Source organism: Eutrigla gurnardus (assembly GCF_963514095.1).
Source record: "Eutrigla gurnardus genome assembly, chromosome: 10".
In the NCBI taxonomy this organism is placed as follows: Eukaryota; Metazoa; Chordata; class Actinopteri; order Perciformes; family Triglidae; genus Eutrigla; species Eutrigla gurnardus.
In genome coordinates this window covers 21,186,540-21,206,604 of record NC_139924.1, presented here as the reverse complement: position 1 = coordinate 21,206,604, position 20,065 = coordinate 21,186,540, and the positions used below count along the sequence as shown (strand labels likewise).

General features: G+C 42.8%; 1 protein-coding gene across 1 annotated transcript in view; it reads left to right on the top strand.

Moving 5' to 3' along the window:
- The first annotated feature begins 2,248 nt into the window (after positions 1 to 2,248).
- Positions 2,249 to 20,065, top strand: part of LOC311020214 (SPRY domain-containing SOCS box protein 4-like) — a 41,268-nt gene continuing 23,451 nt past the window's right edge. The window contains exon 1 of the mRNA XM_084020142.1: positions 2,249 to 2,529. The gene's annotated coding sequence lies outside the window, so the exon portion shown is untranslated. The remainder of the gene's footprint in view (positions 2,530 to 20,065) is intronic.

Here is a 20,065-nt window from a genome sequence, read left to right as displayed (position 1 = left end):
TTTGAATATAAGAGGAGAAACGATACATTCGACATACATAGTGCAATAATGATCAGAACCAGACACGGAAAGTATGAAAATATGTCAGTCTGGTGACTTTGGACTAAAAATTTGAATTGAAATGCATCCAAAAAAACGAGCACCACATGAACACACTTAACTTTGGCTTCCTTTGAACCCTCCGCTCCACTGTGGTCAGCTACGAGAAGCACACTGGCTCGGGTGAATTCAGGGACATATCTCTGCGGCACACACACACACAGACACACACACACACACACACACACACACACACACACACACACACACACACACACACACACACACACACACACACACACACACACATTCAAACACTCATACACAAATCACCTACACATGGGAGGCAAAGTGATGGGAAGTTCAGCCAAGTCAACACAAAGTACTTCCCTTTATTTCCTAACAAGCATAAATCCTCATGGTGACATTGTCTGCCTGTCAGTCCACCGGCCAATTATAAGACCGGCTCCGACAACCGGTCTGGCGAAAGAGAAACAAGGGATGAAGACATGACACGTGAGGCCTGGATGGAGACGGGATGCCGGGGAAATGGAGAGGCAGAAAGAAAGGGGAGAGAAAAAAAAAAGAAGGGTGCAAGGAGGGTGGTGAGGCAGAGAACATGACGGGAAAAAAAGGCTGAGGATGAAAACACCTGATGCAAAAGTCTGTCGGAGGACATGTGGAGGACTCGAACAGCCCCAGCAGCTTTCTCGGAAGTCAGACGGGCGGACGTGCACACATCCTAACATGCACTCTCACAGACAATAGATATGCACAAAGGTTGCTCTTACACAAGACTACACTGCACACACACACGCACACACAGCATGGGAGCTCTGAGTCATGAGCTGTCTCTGTTTCGTCAAGATCAACTTTCTGACTTTATGAGTAACAGACATTTTGCTGTCTGCAGTGAGCAAGTAGATAGATAGATAGATAGATAGATAGATAGATAGATAGATAGATAGATAGATAGATAGATAGATAGATTTAAACACCTCTAAAGCTCATTGATCTAACTTTCTCCAAGAAGACATATAAGCGTGTGTTTGGATAAAATGTGGGACTATTCCCTTCCTGACTGACTGCAAAAGAGCGACAGAAATCAACTTGAGTGTTTTCCACTGACAGGCAAGCGGGGATCCCCGCTGTGTTAAACCCATCAACTTCCATTCTCCAGTTCTCTTCTCTGGAAATTGATTTGAGGCCAGCTGCTCAGGGAGCCCACAGTCTAGGGTTTGACAATAAGTCTAATTTCACCCAGGCCTTTATCCCCGACCGAGCCTGCCTGCTCACAATTTAATCTGCCGTAGGTACCGTTAACAGGTGTGATACGAGTAAAATGGCCCCGTAATTGGACTGGGAACAAAGGCGATGGGATTATTATCAGAGGAGCAGAAGATACTGGATGTTCATCAGCTCACCATTCTGTCAGATGAGACTAATACAATCCCACGACTGTGTGCACTGTGGTGACAGTGAAACCACAGAAACACGCTGGAGTCCACACAAACCCCACTGTTCAATCTCATAGGATGCTTTTGTGGTAAATGGCATTAGAGCTTGCTTGATCCATAGATCCAGCTACTTCATCTATGTTTTCAATGATGCATAATTTTTCCCCCCATACACTTTCATATACCATGAAACATAAAATCAGTTTATTGAAATGGAAAGTAATGCAATGTTGTTTATTATTATTATTATTATTATTATTATTATTATTATTATTATTATTATTATTATTATTATTATATCAACGTACTATATGGATCTAGTGCAGTAAGAGCACAAAGAGCAGCAGCCAGGATAAAACTATGTAAGGCATGAAGTGGCCTCACCCTGCGTCAAGTTTCTAACAAGCTGGACTCCAACAGAAAGTTTGACAATGAAACATACAAAGTAAAAGCACGGGATCGGCCACGTTTAGGAGCTAAATAGCTTCCGGCGACACGAAACGCCGGTGAAATCGCTTATTTCCGACGCAGCGTCACATTCGCATATTCGATTTAAAAAAAACAAAACAGAAAAAGCGTTTTCGCAAAAGTGTTTTTTTCGCGGACGTCGCGCTCGGAAAACGCGTCGTGATCTCGGCTAACTTGACACCGGTCACCTTTCCTTGATCCCGAACCCTGCAGCCAATCAGCGGCTGTCGGAGACACATGAACGGCGATAATATCCTAGGAGGAGCAGGCTCTCGCTGCTGCGGGCTGGAGGAAGGAACAAAGAGAAGCGCCCGCTCGTGCTAACACGTCGTCTCGAGCCGTCGACGCCAACAAACACACACACACACATGCACGGATGCAGCTTCTTTTTTTGTGCTTTTTTTGCTTTACTTTTAAACTCTTCCCCACGAACTGGTGAACGTCCCGGCGCGTCGTGAAGCCCGACCGCTCGGTTCCGCTTGAGGAAACTTGGCGTCGTGAGAGGGGTTTTTTCGTCGGGGTCGCCTTTCTCCAAACCTGCGCTGGTTGGAAGCGGTATCGCACGGTGAGTTTACTTCTTCCCCCCTCCCTTCTCTTCCACAAAACAACCATGAAAGGCCGGCGTTGTGTTGTCGCTTTTACGTGGTGCGAAGCAGAAAACTCCCGTTTCAAACTTTCCTCTCGTGTTTCTTGGCGACGATAGCGCCGACTCGTTCCCCGTTTGCACCCTGCCCGTGCAGAGCAGAGGTTTCCCCCCCAAATCTCTATTTAACATTGCACTAATTTAGTGCTTTATTGCTCTTTTACAGTCAAACGCACAAAGATGACCCAAGCGCAAGATGTTTTCTGAGTACACTGTGTCGACACATAATTTCGGCACGACTCTCTTCAAACTAGTCGCTCATTTTTTTTATTGGTTTGAAACAGACTTGTTGCATTGCTTAAACGCTTAGTGGACTTAAAACAACCAGAACTGGTGCTGCAGCAATATGCACGAGTCCATAAAACACAATTGTTTTTTTTTTGGAATTCATTCCTGCGCCGAAACACCAAGAAGCGAGTGAGGGACACATTAAATCTCCCCATTTAATATAGATCCTGTTAATACCAAGCTGCCAGAATTTGGATGGAGATTTTGTTGTTCTCCATTCGAGAGAGAGAGAGAGTTCACACGAGGCAACGCTGCCTTTAGGGAACATTTTTATTTTTGCATAAATCAAATGGAAGTTTTCCCTCTGATGGATTTATCAGTGTATGTCCTGGGGAAGTGCAAAAGAGACTTCTTAAGCATCTTAAGTTGCTCATATTTTGTGGAGTTTTCAACTAAGTAGACTGCTTCTTATTTTTGCTTTGACAAATCATTGGTTTACATTATTCCAGGTGAGCAAACAAGGCACCCTTTAATGCCCCAGAAGCAATATAGCAAGTGGATTATTTGACTTCCCTCAGTGGCCATTTAATTTGCAGTGTGCCTTGCTATTCAAAGGCTAACTGCTTTGCCAGTGAACACACCATCTGCTTTGCCCTCCTGGGCATTGGCAGACTACTGTCCAGCTAGTGTGTGGGAGGACCACAGCAGATGGTGAGATGGAGAACATGACTTGGCTGATGTGGTGGCCGCCGCTGCTGTTGTTGTTCCCGTTTTCAGATGCGGTCAGTCCAGTAAACATGCACCCAAATCCTTTAACGTGTAAGCGTTTCTCCCAGACAGCTCCGCCGTAGTCAGCAGGGCAGAATGGTTTAGATTTTAATTAGCCTCCCTGTGCTGTTGAAAGGCCGGGTCGCGTGCCCCCATCATAGAGGAACTATTGACCCCCCGCACTCTATTCCCCCACCAGCTGGGGTTCGACCTTGTGACCACCGTGACATCAGTTGACCTCGCCGTTGCCGCAAGGGTGTGTGGCATGAACGTGCCCAGGTCGACCGTGTTCAGAGGTCAACAGTGGAGATCTCTATTGTTTAACTCCAGTCTACCAGGAAGCCAAATAAAAAGGCACCGGGCACTCTTGGCCAATTCAAAGCAAAGGGTTGCACCACTTCTTTTCGTTTACACACATCGTGGTTGCATTTTTATTTAAATATTTGCTTTGATGAAGCCATTTCCAGCACTAGAATCAGAAACATTTACAGCATTGATCTTCTTGGGGTTCTGAGATTGGGGGGAAAAACACCACAGGCACCATCCCCAATCTGTTCCAAAAATACATTAAAAAAGCCTTGAAGTCGGTGTAAAAAATAAATAAGTTGAAATGTTATCGGTTTTCTGTTATTATCATATATGGTTATTTGTATACAAACAGTTTTTATTATTGGGGATGATTGTTTACTCCTTTTTAACAGTAGTTTTAACTATGTATTCTAAGCTGCTTAGGGCTACTGTTAAGGAAGTTAAGCAGGTCATAATTCTCCTTCATATATATTTTATATTGTCCTTAAAACAGCCATATTTATTTGTTTTTTTTTAGTTTTTTCACCAAAATCTACATTTCACAAGATTACATGCGAGCACGTCATGATGGCGTCAGAAATAACCGTGGGCCATTATTCGTTTTCAGTGAGGAGATCTTGAACATGTCGCAATCGAGTCAACGCAACCGCCGTCAGCGGTAGCCGTCGGCTCCGTTATGAGCAGGATTGTGTTCGGGAGAGGGAGCGGTTGGCTGATGTAGCTCTATAGAAACTGATATCGGTGTTTCCTGTATCAGTCGTGCTGTAATGTACACTGCACGTCATATGCAACAGTCATTGTTTGCTGTTCCTTTGCCTTGCGTCGCAGCTGGGTACTGTTAAGGAGAAAAGGCCGTGGGTGTATAAAGGGGCAGTGTGAGCGACAGGGATTGTACATCTGGAGGGGGTTTGTTTTGGATTTTGAGTTCAACAATCTTTCACCAGAATCAGTGACTTCTTTCACAGAGAAACGTCTTTCATAGAGGCTTAGAGTGAGCTGATTTCCCCCTCCTTTAATATAAATGTTGACTCCATCGCTGTCGTCTGAGACTCCATTGTATGAAGTACGAGACTGAATGTGTATCGCTGAAGAAGAGCGCACTCATGACTTCTACGCCGGAAAATGGCGCATTGTGTTTGCTGTTATTTACATTAGTTATCTTCGGCCCGAGAAGCCGTACGCTGTTGGATGACGCAACCGTTACACTCGCACACATCACTGTCGGGACGTTTTGTTAATTTATGTTGACGTTTGTCGAGTAGCAAATCGGTCGCGATGACAGCTGTGAGTGACAGCCGGGTAACAACTGCTCTCTCGTTCAGCCTCCTGCTGCGATCCTAACATTGATCATGAAAATGAGCTTGTAGCAGGCTGTTTTTACCACCAAGAAGAGGCACTTTTTTTTATTAATCGCAATGTAACCTTGTTAATATGACATTAGCCCAATTACAGCAGCACATATCCTCTCTTCTTTGCTGAATCGTCCAAATAGTTAATCTTTTGTCCATTGACGAAGCATTCAATCGAGTAATTATCTCCTCCTAAGAGGTTCACATAAAAGGTCTTTCCCACTTGGCCGCTCATGTTTATGTTCTGTCTCGTATGACGTTAATGCAGCAGTAGACTGATGACGAAGGGGGAAAAAAAGGCCACTTTTCTTTGCGTTCAGAGAGGGTTTACAGAACGGGCAGTGCCCAAACGACCACAACTGATTGGCTTTTAACTGCCAACAGGAGCTGCTATGTTCATGAATTTCCACTGCATCATCTCTGGAGATGTTTTTTCCCCTCCAGTTATAAATATTCTACACTGTGTTTGTCGGGATCTACAGTTATCTCTTGGAGGGATTCCACTACCATCAAAGCATGTCCACCCCTACCACCGGTGTACCCAGTCACTCCCCGCCATCCCACAATCGTTCTCTCTTGCACACACACACACACACACACACACACACACACACACACACACACACACACACACACACACACACACAGCCAGTATGCCTGATGCTGACTCAGTAGAATGTTAATGTCGTGAAATCCCATTAAGAGCAATCCGGTGCTGAGCAACGCCACGACTGGGCTTTGACGGGACAGCGGTTCATTTTAAAAGGCCAGCAGTGCCCTTGTCTTTGCATTGTCTAATAGAATTTAATCACTTGAGTGGCTCACACTAAATTGAATTGCTCTTTTAAATCGCTGCCACTCATGTTTAGCTACTCTCAAAGTCCATTTAAATGTTTTTTGGACGAGTATTACGGGTTGAGAATGATTGTTCTCGGCGCTTGCAGCTGTATTTTGGTCATCTGTGGTAAATACTGCATAGTTTTGCCCTTTTTGCTTCTCTCACTTATGTGTGGAGTAACTATGCACAAACGATCTCCATCGATTGCTGTCATTGCCCCATCCTCATGAGGTTGATTGAACACTAGGGATCGCATGCAAAGTAGCAACGTTTCTGACATTTCTCATCTCTAATGGCCACTGGTTTCAGGCTGTCAGTATTGATTAGATAGGACATTAAACCCTTTTTTATGGCAATTGTGTTGTATTCTATTAATTCATAAGTGTTTCTCCTTTAGGCATTACTTGATTACCAACATATTTATTATTATTAAAAGATAGGTTATTGCACATGTCACCAGTGTCGGCTGTCGCTGCTGGTTGAGTGATGCAAGCTCAGGATTGAATTCTTATCCAGCTCTTCAGGCAGATGATGGATGTTTCTCCCTACGGAGAGAGGTGACGCGCGAGAGGGAGAGCAACAATGCTTACGAGGGCAGTTTATCTTCACATCTGAGAAGGATGTGGTGTAAAGCGCTCCTCCTGGAAGAAGCTTCCACCCACATGTTTCTATACTGGTACACCGAAGCTCTGCGTTATGTGCTGCATTACTAACTCAGTCAGTTATCGGTTCCTGTGACTGAAAACTACTCTCGACAGTGGCTGTGTTCACCTTCTAGTCACTACATGCACCATGTACTCAAGTGTAGATGTACCTCAAAGCCATGTTTGCAGGTCCACCACCTAAACGGCGGCGTTTTGAGACTGATATCTCAGTGTATTATGCACTGCTTCTCCGACATTTCCCAGCTGCAAACCTCTGCTTAATGCAGCCCCCGGGGTCTTCTGCTCAGCAAAAGCCCCACATGGGTTGCATCGGAGATGCTCACACTATCTCTGGCTTTGCTCCTCTTCATAACATTTCTCCGTTCTCTGCAGAGATAGGCGACATAGCGCTGCAAAGTGTCTTTCGTTTTAATTAAAGGCATTCACTTTTTCATCTGTTAGTCTGGATTCTGTTAGTCTACAGTATTGTTTGTATTCTTTTTTTGTATCTCATAAACACCGAAAGAGTTGGTATGTTTTTTACATGTTTGTTATCTGGGAAAGGGTTAAAACAAACCAAAACAAGCAACTATCCAAATCCCCAAATTGAAAATCAAATACCAACACAAAAAAAATGACCAGCCCTATCCCTAAGTTTAAGAAACAAAATGTAACAAATAGACCTAAATATAGAAATATAAATATACTGAGTTGTTCCTTCTCATAAAAATAATACACCAGCAACTTGGTAAAAACTCGCCATGGATGGAATCTGTTTGGTTGCACCCTTTTGTGTGGGACAGTGTAGTATTAATCAGTGAGGGAAAGAAACTAAGTACATTTACTCAAGTACTGTACTCTATACTAATTAATACAATTACCTCTGTTGCAACCAGCTGCACCATTGACATGCATCTTACATGTTACATCAATAATAATAACCTAATGTAACAACTAGTGAGTGTTTTTTTTATTTTTTAAACTCTTCCTATTAGTACTTCTACTACTAATTGTCACTGGCTCAGTCGGTCTCTCCCTGCCTAGACTCATCAGTGGCGTCTCCTTCCCCGCCAGCCGCCTCCTGCCTCCACACATGTTTAATTAGTTTCAATCCCTAGCATAAAAAAAAACCCAGGCATATTTACATAGGAGTGAGCAGAAAAGCATCCTTGCAAAAAGCATCACTTCTCCACATTCACACACAAACCTTTTAAAGCAAATATTTTAACTGGAAGCACCAAAGAGGATGATTAATAATTGCTCTATTGTGTAGTGTGATGGAGCTAGCAGCACCTTCCCCCCCCTGGGAGTTGTTAGCTTTAAAGCTAATTTATGCACACAAAACCAGGTTCTCCATGTATAGTGAATAACTAAAACTGTCACCCTTTGTGAACCGGGCGAAAAAGAGAATCTTAAATCTGACCCCGAATCAAGAAGTTTCCTCTTAAATGTTTTAAACCAGACACCAGCCTTTTGCTCCTCCCACTCTATGCCTTCTCCTCCTCCTCTTTTTCCTGCCATAACAATCGACCATGCAAAACAGCGTCGCCAAATCACCGGGTCATTGCCAGGTCAGACTCCTCATGCACACAGCTACTGCGAATCCTATCTCTTTTGTGCAGTGTCGTGTATATTGGCGCAAACTCAGGAGCATGGCATATATGCACCTGTCAATATGCTGAAGCAGAGTCATAGGGCAAGGAGGTGTGTGTGTGTGTGTGTGTGTGTGTGTGTGTGTGTGTGTGTGTGTGTGTGTGTGTGTGTGTGTGTGTGTGTGTGTGTGTGTGTGTGTGTGTGTGTGTGTGTGTGTGTGTGTGTGTGTGTGTGTGTGTGTGTGTGTGTGTGTGTGTGTGTGTGTGTGTGTGTGTGTGTGTGTGTGTGAGAAGAATGGGATTAGGGATGTGTGCGATAAGTCTATTAAACTTTGCTATCCTCGCTATTCGGCACCATAAATACCACTCAGTTAAAGTTATTATCACTTTATTAATGTACTCCAGGGTTTTTTCGCTACCGCAGCAAAGTTACACAGCAGTGAAGACACATTGGTGGAGGAAGGGAGAGAGATGGCGACGGAGAAAGGTAGATTTAACAGATTTTAGTTTAAAAGAACATTCCCCATCAACGTTATTCTTACTTGATATTCATGGACCACTTATTATAGCAATATTGTGAAAAAATGGTCCAGATAACCTAACGTCAACGTTGGCGAACTCACCGGGCTTTAATTTAAAAGAGAGAGATGCCTGATGATGATGATGATGATGATGATGAGGAAGATGGCCAGGTAACGTTACTTGAGCGCGAGGTGCTCAAGGTTCTTGGCTTTGGTCTGGAACAAGAATCCCCTTCTGGTTCTTCTGCAATATGTAATGTTGCAACATGGTGGCTACTTCGATATTTGAATGTTAATACTGGTTGATCAAATATTTGTGATGCGAGAGAACTGCCCATTTCTCATTCTGAAATACCACGTAATTAGACGAGAAACACAAGTAGACAGGCAGGAGTAATGGAGGCAAGTGGAGAGGAGAGAAATCAACTAAGCACAGGCTATCACCTATCTTACAGCTGACGTAAAACAGAGGATCGGGCTCAGGTTCTTGCTCAGTGAAACCAATCCGATTAATTAAACAATGCTTTGATCGGCCCCTTATCCGATGTTTGATATCGGGACATCCCTAGTTGTAAGTATAAATAATTGTAAGTAAACAAGTTCTAAGTTTATTTTGTGAAGTGTGACTTTATTTTCACCAGGTTCGCTGGTGCTGTTTCAGCTAGCTTGCTTACTACCTAGCCAACAATGAACAATGTCGCACTCTTTGATACTAATGATATATTTCTTTGCCTCTCACCAAGGCTGCAGGTGAAGGCTTCCCGTTATTTTTAAATTCAGAAATCAAGAAACGGTCCATCCTGAACTACGCTTCTTCTCCTGACTTGAACACACCACTGCACATGCACTCACTTCTATTTTCAGCCATCCCATGAACTTAGCCATTGTTTTGCCACACTGCACCGGCATGAATTATTAAGATGTGTTATGTCCTCATGGATGTGCTTTACTGGAATCCTATTGCTCCACTGACGTTCAACAGCTTTGTTGCCTGCTGCGTCTCCCTGCAAGATGTCGGAGTCTTTGTTCCCAGCAGTGGGTTCCCTCTGAAGAACTTGCATGCTTCCCTGTTTCTCTTTGTGCATGGACAGCTCCAAGATATATAGGTCATGTATTGTGTTTTACAAAGTCAGAGATATTGCACAAGTAGCAAATCTCTGTTTGCTTAGTCTGATTTCTTGCACCATTGATAACCTAGTTGTTCAGATAAATTGGTGTGCCAACACTAATGTACACCCAACCAACAGTTCTCCTGAGGTGAAAAGGAAACGTCTTTGAGGCTGAGTGTTTCTGGGGCATTGGGAAAAGAGGAGGTTGGATCAAAGCAACACTAAAACAGAACAGACACTTTTCACACCCGTGTCTATTCCCCCCCTCTCTTTCTGTTTAGCACTTTTAATAGGAACTTGATCAAGCGCAGCTACCCATTAAGCCATCCATGTTAATGCACACCGTTTTTGACTGTAACTAATGACTTATTTTCACAGGGGTAGATGAGGCCACAACCTCCACAATGGCACATTGAGCTAATTTAGCCGCCAAAGTGACATGACAGTTTTGATCTGCTAACATGCCTTTTCAGTTAAGCTTCATTTCATCAGAACCGTCCTGTGGCCTACATGCAGAGCGTGTCAAGTCATTTTTGAGCATGGCCAGTTACACTGTCAAAATACGCTGCTAATTAGATGTTCCACTAGAGGAAATATGTGAAGGAAGGAGGCAGTTTGCTCTGTAGAGATGACAGGACACGCTGTGAATATCTACTTGCATTTTTTTGGAGATGGGTGACAAAATTTTAACCGCTTATACCGGTGCTCCTTACAAATTTGTCCTATTTTTAAAAATAATTTATCATGGTGTTTTTTCACCAGGAAGGATAGGAATTGGCGTGGGTTTATTTGAGAATGGGCAGCAAAGATGAGGCTCCTGTCACCATAACAAAGGTGCTTAGGGAGTCCTGTACAGGTACATGCATATGTATCTGTATCTATCCATTACTAGGGATGCACCAACGACGGGCAGTTGGTCGACACTGGACTATTTTCAACTCATCTGCCATGACCGGTGACCAGCCCCTCACTCTATATTTCCTTTTATTTATTTATTTTTTGCTGGTCACATCCTCATGATAGTTTTATGTCCGCACACGGCGTCAGACCGTAACGTCAGAGCACAAACACCGCGTCATTAGGGTGGAGGTCGAAGAGTCAAGAAGTCTATATCACAGTCCTGCTAATAACTGAGCTAACGCTAACAGTTGCATTGACTTTATTATGATGCGTTCATGCTCTATTCAGTAAAAGTGACTGATGGACTGAGGTAAACTATAATGCTATCGTGATATGTTCAAATGTAATATTGTAAAATATAAAATCTAGTTTTTGGTGAGAAACGGTCAAATAGTTTTGGAAGGAGATGTTTTCTCAGCAGTATAAATGGATATTGGAGAGGGAATTATGACCTGTTAAACTTACCTAGCTTTTTAAAATCACATCTTTGGCATGGTAAAAAAAATATATTTTGGGGGGGATAATTCCAGAAAAATTATAAAATGGAGCCTTGCTGACAATTGTAGTTCATAGAAAGAAAGTTGGAATCGTCAAAAATTGCAATTGGCAGATGAGGACTATTTAATATGAAAGAATCACCCAAGCAAGCAAATTGGTGGCTATTTCCATTTCTCCTTCACACAGAATCGAGTGAGCTGGTGATTGTTTCATATGAGAAGTTGAACTCTTCTTGGTCATAGCAGTCAAAAAGTTAACACGCTAGAAAGGCATTAAAGAAGAAAAACGTATAATACAATCAGTATTTCAGAAGTGACCAAAATGAATCCATTTTACCCTCTTTTTTTACTGCAGCCTATGTCACCAGCTGTCAGTTGGAACCAAGGGCTTTGCATCATGTTTTGGGTTCACAGTTTTAACAATCTGCATCCTGAGGTGTGGCTGTGCTGGGTGTGAGATGTATTTACGGTCTCTTCAGCAGTCTGTTCCGTGCAGCATTACAAGGAGGGGATGATGAAGCACCCTCGGCTTCTAACAACGTTATCCATCTTCACACCACAGTGGCACACATCTTTATTCTACAGCTTAATAGTCCCTCCCCGATGGCCACTATTTCAGCAAACCCATATACAACTCCGACTCGGACGATAGCCGTGATCGCTCACTTGAGAATGTTTTTGGATTGAAACGCACGAGGCTGGAAGGAGAGAAGGTAGATGAGGCAGAAACGATTGAGGGTTGTAGTCTCCCAGGGGCTTCATACTGATAAATGTTTCACCCCCGTTCCCTCTAACCATCATTAAATCTGTCAAATCATTAAAAGCTGCAGTTCTGCATACAGACCCAACAAAAGTGTTTGTGAGCTAATTTGCCGTCATACCTCCGGTAATTTGACGTTAGAACAGATGCTACAAAATACCTAATTCAACTTGCAGTAGCAGCGGTGACTTGTAGAATTAAAAAAGTTACTGGTGTTTTAGTGGAAGAACCTTGGAATAAGTTAAGGTAAGTATAGGCTGTAACATGAATTAGGCTAATGGTGTTTGACCAGAGAAGAGATCCCATTTGAGAACGATGCATTTCCTCTTTGTAGTTTCACTTTACCTGTAGTTAGGACTGCCCTCTCAAAGGTGTTTTGTTTTATGCTGACGAATGGTTCTACGTCATTCAGATCACATTTACTTTTGTTTCCACACCAGCCCACTGAACCAACTCACTTGCCGCTATTGGAGCTTTATTTGGGCAGAGTGGGAGGAAACAGGTGGCGATGGGCATTGGAGAGAAGGCTACTGTGTAAGCCATGTAAGCCCCCCTGCTGTCTCGGCAGACCACACACTATCAGTGCCTGTATCAGTTGGTTGGTTTGTGTGCCTGCATGTGTTTACTTGTTTTTCCTCCTATAATATAATTTGGAAAGGATGCATCGCGCTGCCACCATATTGAATCAGTGGATCATTTCCGAAGCCATTAGATCTGCTATTTAGCTCAAAAAGTCCCCGTTTGAACTGCAGTTTGTCGCCATGGTAATCTGGTCATGTGTGTATTCTTGATTATAGAAAAATGTCTAAAAAGGGATGGTGGAGTGCTCGCCATCATTGCTCAAGGATCTACTGTTCATTCATTTTTCATTAGTAGTTTAATTGATACACTGTAATGTGTTTTATTGGGTACAGCTTCGTAATGAACTCGACACCTTGGGGGGCCATGAGGACTTAAGAGGGGTGCTCCGTGCTCCATTTAATCAATGTGAGAATCCACAAGCTCCCAATGATGGCACATACACTATTTTGGTGCTTTCCAAACCCACTCTGCACCAAACCAGCACTCCTTTTGTTGCCAAACATTCCCCACTTTGCTCCTTTCAATGCATAAATATGAAGACGACACACCCTTTGCTGAGTTGTGTGTTAATGTGTGAAAGAGAGTGATGATAATAACCATAAAAATGATAAAGATAAAGATGTTTGGTCGACCCCTATTGAAAACCCCATATTCATAACAATAGGAAGTACTTGCACCTTTCCTACTTGTAACATTTGTGTGCGTTTCGGCCCCCCACTGTCTTTTTAATATTTGAGTGGTCTTAAAATTTGATGAACATTAACATTGCACAGTCTCATGAATATACAAAAGAGCAGAGGCCCATCCCTTTTCTTTTCTTCTATCTTTGCCACTGTCCTCTTATCTTGAAATTGCTTCCTGGCCTGAATTTGACCCGAACCAACAGATTTTCTCGGAGAGAGAACATCCACTTGCACTTAACGAGTGTAATGCAGAACTTTATTTCGGACCATTGCCTCTAATTTCACCATTGTGTTCAGTGTTTGAGCTCATTAACTTGCGCTGCCAATTGCTGCACCTTCTTTCTAGGCTGCTGTGAAAGTATTTATCTCTAGTGACCCACAAGACGAAACATGCATGCCGTTGGGTTTACCAAAAACGACACCGTTCTGATGTAATGGAGCCTCCCGTCAATGGGCAAACACCTTCTCATGCTTCTTTGCGTCATTCCATTCTAAGCTAATTTGCGTCTTTTCTCGAAAGGAAATAACCCGATCTTGATAGTGTGACCTCTGCCCTGTTGACTTAGCAGAGATGCTCTTTCTTCAGGATGCCTGCACTTGGATGGATTAAAAGGTTAGCTGCCAATCCAAGTCTGTTCATCCACCGTCATCACTAGGGATGGGATGGTTTCTTTTATAGCAGATTGCAATAATTAAAACATTCACATTAAGTTGATTGTGCTGAATTTCCATTATTGGGACAATCGTAACTATGGTCATGGGCGACTTGGAGGAAACTGTCTAGCTAGCTGTCATGGAAAACATTTGAGAAATAGATCCTGATTGATTGATTGATTGAGACTGATTTGTTTTTCCTTATGTTTTACCATTAGCTCGATTTCTTTCTTTTTTGTGCTTGTTTTTCACTGTGAACGTGATACAATATAAGTAGTTTCTTAACAACAAATTCAAGATGAACCCAGTGGTTCCCAACCTTTTTGGCTTGTGAAATTTGCAAGAAAACTGTCTATTTGCGATCCATGCTGTTTTTACTGTCCGTGAGTTGTTAGTTCCACTCGGGAGATATCCTCCGTCTAAATGTTTTAACCTTTAAATGATCCAGTATTTGACAAGAAACAGACTATAATAAAAGGTCAGGGAAATGATTACAGGTGTGGATAGCAGAACTTTAGTCGTTCCCCATTAATCATCTCACGACCCCTGGATAATGACTATAGGTTAAGAACCACCTGAACTACCTAACTATGCATGTAGCAGTTAAAGGTAACACCACCTTGAGAAGCCTCCGCAGTAAAATCCTAATTTACACATTGATGCATCAGTATAACTAATAAAGTCATAGGCCTATATATCATTCTGCAGTTTTGCGCTTTGCGATGCCTTTGTTTGAAAATGACAAAGTATCACAGGGGTGAAGGGAAGTGGATGATGTGAAGACAGATCTACCTCCCATTCTATAACCCAGCTGTGGTAACCTGATCAGACTGGTTTGGGCTTACCTGCAGCCAGAGGGAAACCGATCCAAGGCACCTGCTAAATATTGCAGCAGGTCCTAACCCAAAAGCAGCTGATATGCACCCACAGGCTTGTAGAGTTTGGGCTAAGGTTTCATCCTGCAGAGGCCTATGTCACTAACCTAATTGCTACAGTACATTCCAGAATTACAATACAGGATGATATGACGCATGTCTTTGTGTCGTGAGAGAATGAAGTCTGCAGAATCTACTAAATAAAGGTAAAGCATCTGTTAAAGAAAACTACTTCTGCATACTTAAAGCTACAGAAACCATTCAAATTATTCTGTTTTCTTTTACCTTTTTTTAATCTTCAAATCCTCTTGGACCTACTCTTATTTTAACTCCTTCCGCACACTTTCAGCCAAGGATTTATAATGGGCGTAGATAGAGAAAATAAGTTAGAAGATAGATAACCGTTCCCTGGGCAGATAATTTGGCCGACATCAAAAGCAGGCATCAGCGAAACATTGTCCATCAACTTTGACTATGTTTGAACACTAGCATCGTTGATGTAACACGGAGGCCTTCTCTCAGTCACGACCTCCCATTGCTGTGGTAACCTGAATGTTCTTGCAGCAGGACATGACATTAGACATTTCAGAGGCAAATATTGTTCATTTTACTTTGCAGATTGAGGTTAAGACAAAATGTATACAGATGAATACATTATGATGTATTATAGATTAAGCTACCCAATAGTATTATTATATTATCAGCAGTTATGCCAGCTATGGCTGCTGCTGCTACGATTTCAGTGCTCTGAAACTCCTATTTGCTTCTGCTATATTTGCATCTTTCATTCAATTCCCTATTTCCACCTACTCATACTGCATCAGCTGCTCTTTCATGCATTCTCAGCTCTTATCTACCGATTTGTACTCCATCCAGACCTTGAAATATTTCGCATTTCAAACATCATTGGCTTTTTTTCAACTTTTAAAGCCAGCAATGCAGTGTAGCTTAAAATATACCACATATATTTTATATGCTATTGGTGTTATTCAACTTTTCAATGACATTCACGCAAATTAAACCTGTTCCCACGTTCTGTAAGACTTTCAGCATCCAAACTTCACACTGCAGTTTCTTCAGAAGGTGCCTTTTTGTATTTAATAAATACTATCCTGGTTTAGACTATACTGCAATGTTTCCCTTGCAGAAATTGTTTAAACAGTTCAGGGTTCCATTATATTCAAGGACCTTTGGGGGGTTTTCATAGCGGTGGCTCAAAAAAGCATTGCTTATTGTAAATAAGCCTAACAAATCATCTATATTTCATGACTTTATTGATTATATCAATCAAAACTGTAAGATTAAACTCATGACTGAATCCCCCCCCTCATTATTATTGAGATGAAACTGAATTTCCTGGGAATTGTTTCCTGCTAAGTCTAGAGGGCTGTTTAAAGAAGCAGATTTGTCAGCCAGACGAAGTGAGCAGAATCTCGGAGGGGGTGTGTGTGTGTTTTAGTATTTTGTGTGTTGATTTGATTTGTCTACTGTCGAAGTGTGTGTGTGTGTGTGTGTGTGTTTTTTATGGACACCAGCCAGCGCTAGCATGCAGCAACAACAGGTCTTGTCAGTGTGATTTGCTCTGTGAAAATTGCAGCCGTAAACCTGGAATTCCCCTCCCAGGAGTCGGTCAGTTAAGGTGAACTGAATGAGCAGAATTTTAACTGGCTATGTGATCAAAAGATGATGTATCTTCGAGGGTTGAGCCTGTTTCACCGGATCGGTGTATGAGCTTAACCGGTTTAATTTATGCACACTGGTTGAACCGGCATTCGTCCTTGTGACAGGTTCTGGAAGATTAAAAACATCAGTGACCTGTACCAATGGTGTCACAGCACTAAATCTGTGTCTTTCATTGGTAAAAGCAGCAATAATGACAAGGGATTAAAATAATATTATGTTTATTTGGAAACGGATCGACGTGTCCGAGTTGGCTGGTGTGTAAAGTGCAGCTGCCCCGCTGCCGAGCAAGCCGCCATGACAGAGATCACATTTCAGTCGAGGTGGGAGGGGGAGATGCGTGCGCCGCACCTTTTCGTTTGTTTACTAAGACATTTTGAATATGTGTTACTAGGCGAAGAAATTAGAACATAGATCCAAAGAAGATAAAAAGCCGAATTTGGTCGAACAAGCCAGTGTATGCTGCAACACGTACATGATGCACAGCAACTTCGCTTGCTGTTAGAGAGTCGTGTAAATATGCAAGACGAGCAAAAGTTGACCTTTCACAGTTGTTTTGAAGCCACGAGTTATTTGGAATTCCGTCGCTCATTGAAAACGTCGCTCATTGAAAACGTCACACGGCTTGCGGCTCCGTATCCGTCTCTCTCGTTCCACAAAGCGTGATGTTTTATAAAAAGAGACTCCGTTGCGGCGTTACGCCATAAAGCAAAGTTATTTATGAATGGTACGATCGCGGCATTTTTTTGACTCTCCTTTCCGTGATTTTACCGCAATCTTCTGTGTAAAAAAAGAAATGTATCACTCGGGAGGGTCTGCTATGGCAAGTGCGATGCCTAGTGGAAAAGGTTGGTATAACTGGTTCGGTTTGGTCCGGTCTTTGGCTTAGTATCGGACCAGTTTGAAAATGTTTAAACCGGCCCAAGCCTAGCATCTGCACTGTCTGACGACTTTCAGATGTCTTGCAGCTCTACTTCTAAAATAATTTCAACTGATTCAATTATCAAATTGCACTTTTTTTCTTGCACCCGACAAAGCTTGCCTGTGCAAGTGATGGGTGGACACTGTTCAAGCTCTGAAATGAGCGATAATCTCCTTCTACTTGGCTCTCATATTCACATTAATCTTTTTTTCCCCTCTGAGGCATGATTGCCTCCATTTAGTTTAGATGAATTTACCATGAGTCACATTGATCTATGGTCAGAAGAGGCTGCAGCATATCCAAATCCCCAAAGAAATACAAGGCTAACCCATAGACGAGCAAACAACCAGCAGTTTAGAGCGTCATCTCACCTGCTTGTCATTGGGCTGTGGGAGGAAACCCGAGTAGTCGGAGAAAATCCACACGAATGAAAGGAGAGCACGCAATACTGGACACAGAAGGGCCCTATTGTGTTGTGTGGGTGAAAGTGCAGCAACGAAGCGAAAACGAGGTGTTGAGGTATTGAATCAATAAATATTGCCATATGGGAATGTAAATATCAACAGGCTCTAACTTGTGTGTTTTGGGACGTGCAAGGTGAAAACAAATGTGCTTAGTTTGCTTGCTGATCACATCTTGGCCATGAAAAGATTTCTGTCTTTTCTCCAGTGCTTGGGAGACATTGCCGTGGAGGCAGGTTTACCTTCTTTTTAACGTCTCTGGTGTTTGGATTGCGGTTCTGTGTTTGTGGACACAAGAGAGAACTGGACAGGGTTGGCTGGGGCTCCTCCTACTTCCAACACGTGGTTGCCAACAGATTCTTCTCCTGGGTAAACGGAGACATGGAGACGGCAAACTGCTGCTCATCCTCGGCTACTGGGTGTGTCTTTGTGCGAGGAGTAGGAAGTCATTTGGACAAATGGGTCTATTATTGACTGGCCCACTACCATGGCTGACTAGACTCTTCGATCTGCACATTGTAAGGCCGTCCATCTACTTTATGGGGGATGAAAGTAGAATTGTGTTGCTTTTAATCATAGTGAAGTTTTCATTTCAATCAACGTTTTATTTGATGTTTTACTTAATTGTTCTTAAATAGACACTCTTTCCACTCTTTGTACTGTATTTTTTTTAATGATTGATTGGTGCCCCTGAATGACTCTACAAACCAGCAAACACATGGATGCCTATTGAGTGTAGTTCTGGCCCACCTTTTTTGATCCCTACTTGAGGTCATTCTTGCTGCTCTCATCAAAACCCCAGACCAAGTCAAAACAAGGTAGTCCTGCAGCCTTCAGCATGGGTGGGTGTAGTTTAATTTCTTTTTTTACAGCTAAAGCTCCAGTATTTTATTTTTTATTTCTTTGCTTGAGTTATTTTGAAGTCATGTTGCGTGAATGTATAAGGAATTCAGTTTAAACGGAAGAGTGCAAGCATGCAGAGAGGAATGCTGCTGTGCATTTGCTGAGGGGGGTAACAAGTGAGAGGAGGGCTTTCTTGTCTCCCAGAGGAGAAAGATGAGAGGAAGAGAAGCGTGGATACATAGGCAGAGAGCGACGGGGGGGGGGGGGGGGTTTAGAGCTGAGGAGAGTGGAAGAGATGGGTGGGGTACCTTGTCATAACTGAGCTTATCGTGCCACACATCATAATGTGAAAAAGCCACATTGAGTGCTTCTATGGGCAAATTTCTTGGCTTGAAAATGTTAAAGGCACAAAACACAATTCAAAAGAAGCACCGCAGGATAAACCTGTTTGATCTCGGGTGCCCTGGCTTGTCCTCTGGTTCCACCCTCAGGCCACTTTACCTTTTTTTTGCCCTACTAGTAGTATGGCAAATTAAGGCCGACATTGATAGTACTATGTGCAAAACCTAGCCAGCCCTTTCAGTGAGACCAGTGCTTTAGCAAATAGGATCTGGAAATGGAAATATTTGTTTATTTCATGCAACAAGTTAGTCTTTTAGGGAACCTCATGGGGCCACCAGTTTGGCTGTACTCTTTCAGTCTTTGTTGTTGTTTAAAATGACAAATAACAGACTGAAATAAATGTATTCAAAGCCTTTTTGTTTCAACAGTGTTCAAATCAAATTAAAGAAAAACATGCATAGTCGATATCCCCATTAAGACCAAATGGAAGATGTCTGACGTGAACTAAACGAACCCACACTTCCGCATCACATGTGAATAACGTAAAGTCAAACTTCCAAAGGCCGTCTTGCTTCGGTTGCCGCTCTCCCTCGAGTGGCCCGAGGTCTCTGTCCAGTCGAGCAGAGCAAAGTGGAAATGAGCTGTTAATCTGCATGTGGTACAACTGCTTGTGTATTCCACGTTTCTTTCCACCGCTTTCTGTAGGCGCCCAGTCGGTGCATCTGTGAGAGGGTGGGTGTTTTTGTACCGCTTGGGGAACACTTTGAGCGTGCTCCAAACTAAGCCCTCCCCTTCTCCCTCCCTCTCCATCTTTTCCTCTCTTCCCTCCTCCCTCCAGCAGCTGTTTTCCTGCCTTAGCTGGGAACTGGAGCCCGGCTGTTTTTTTCCCCCCATCCTCGCG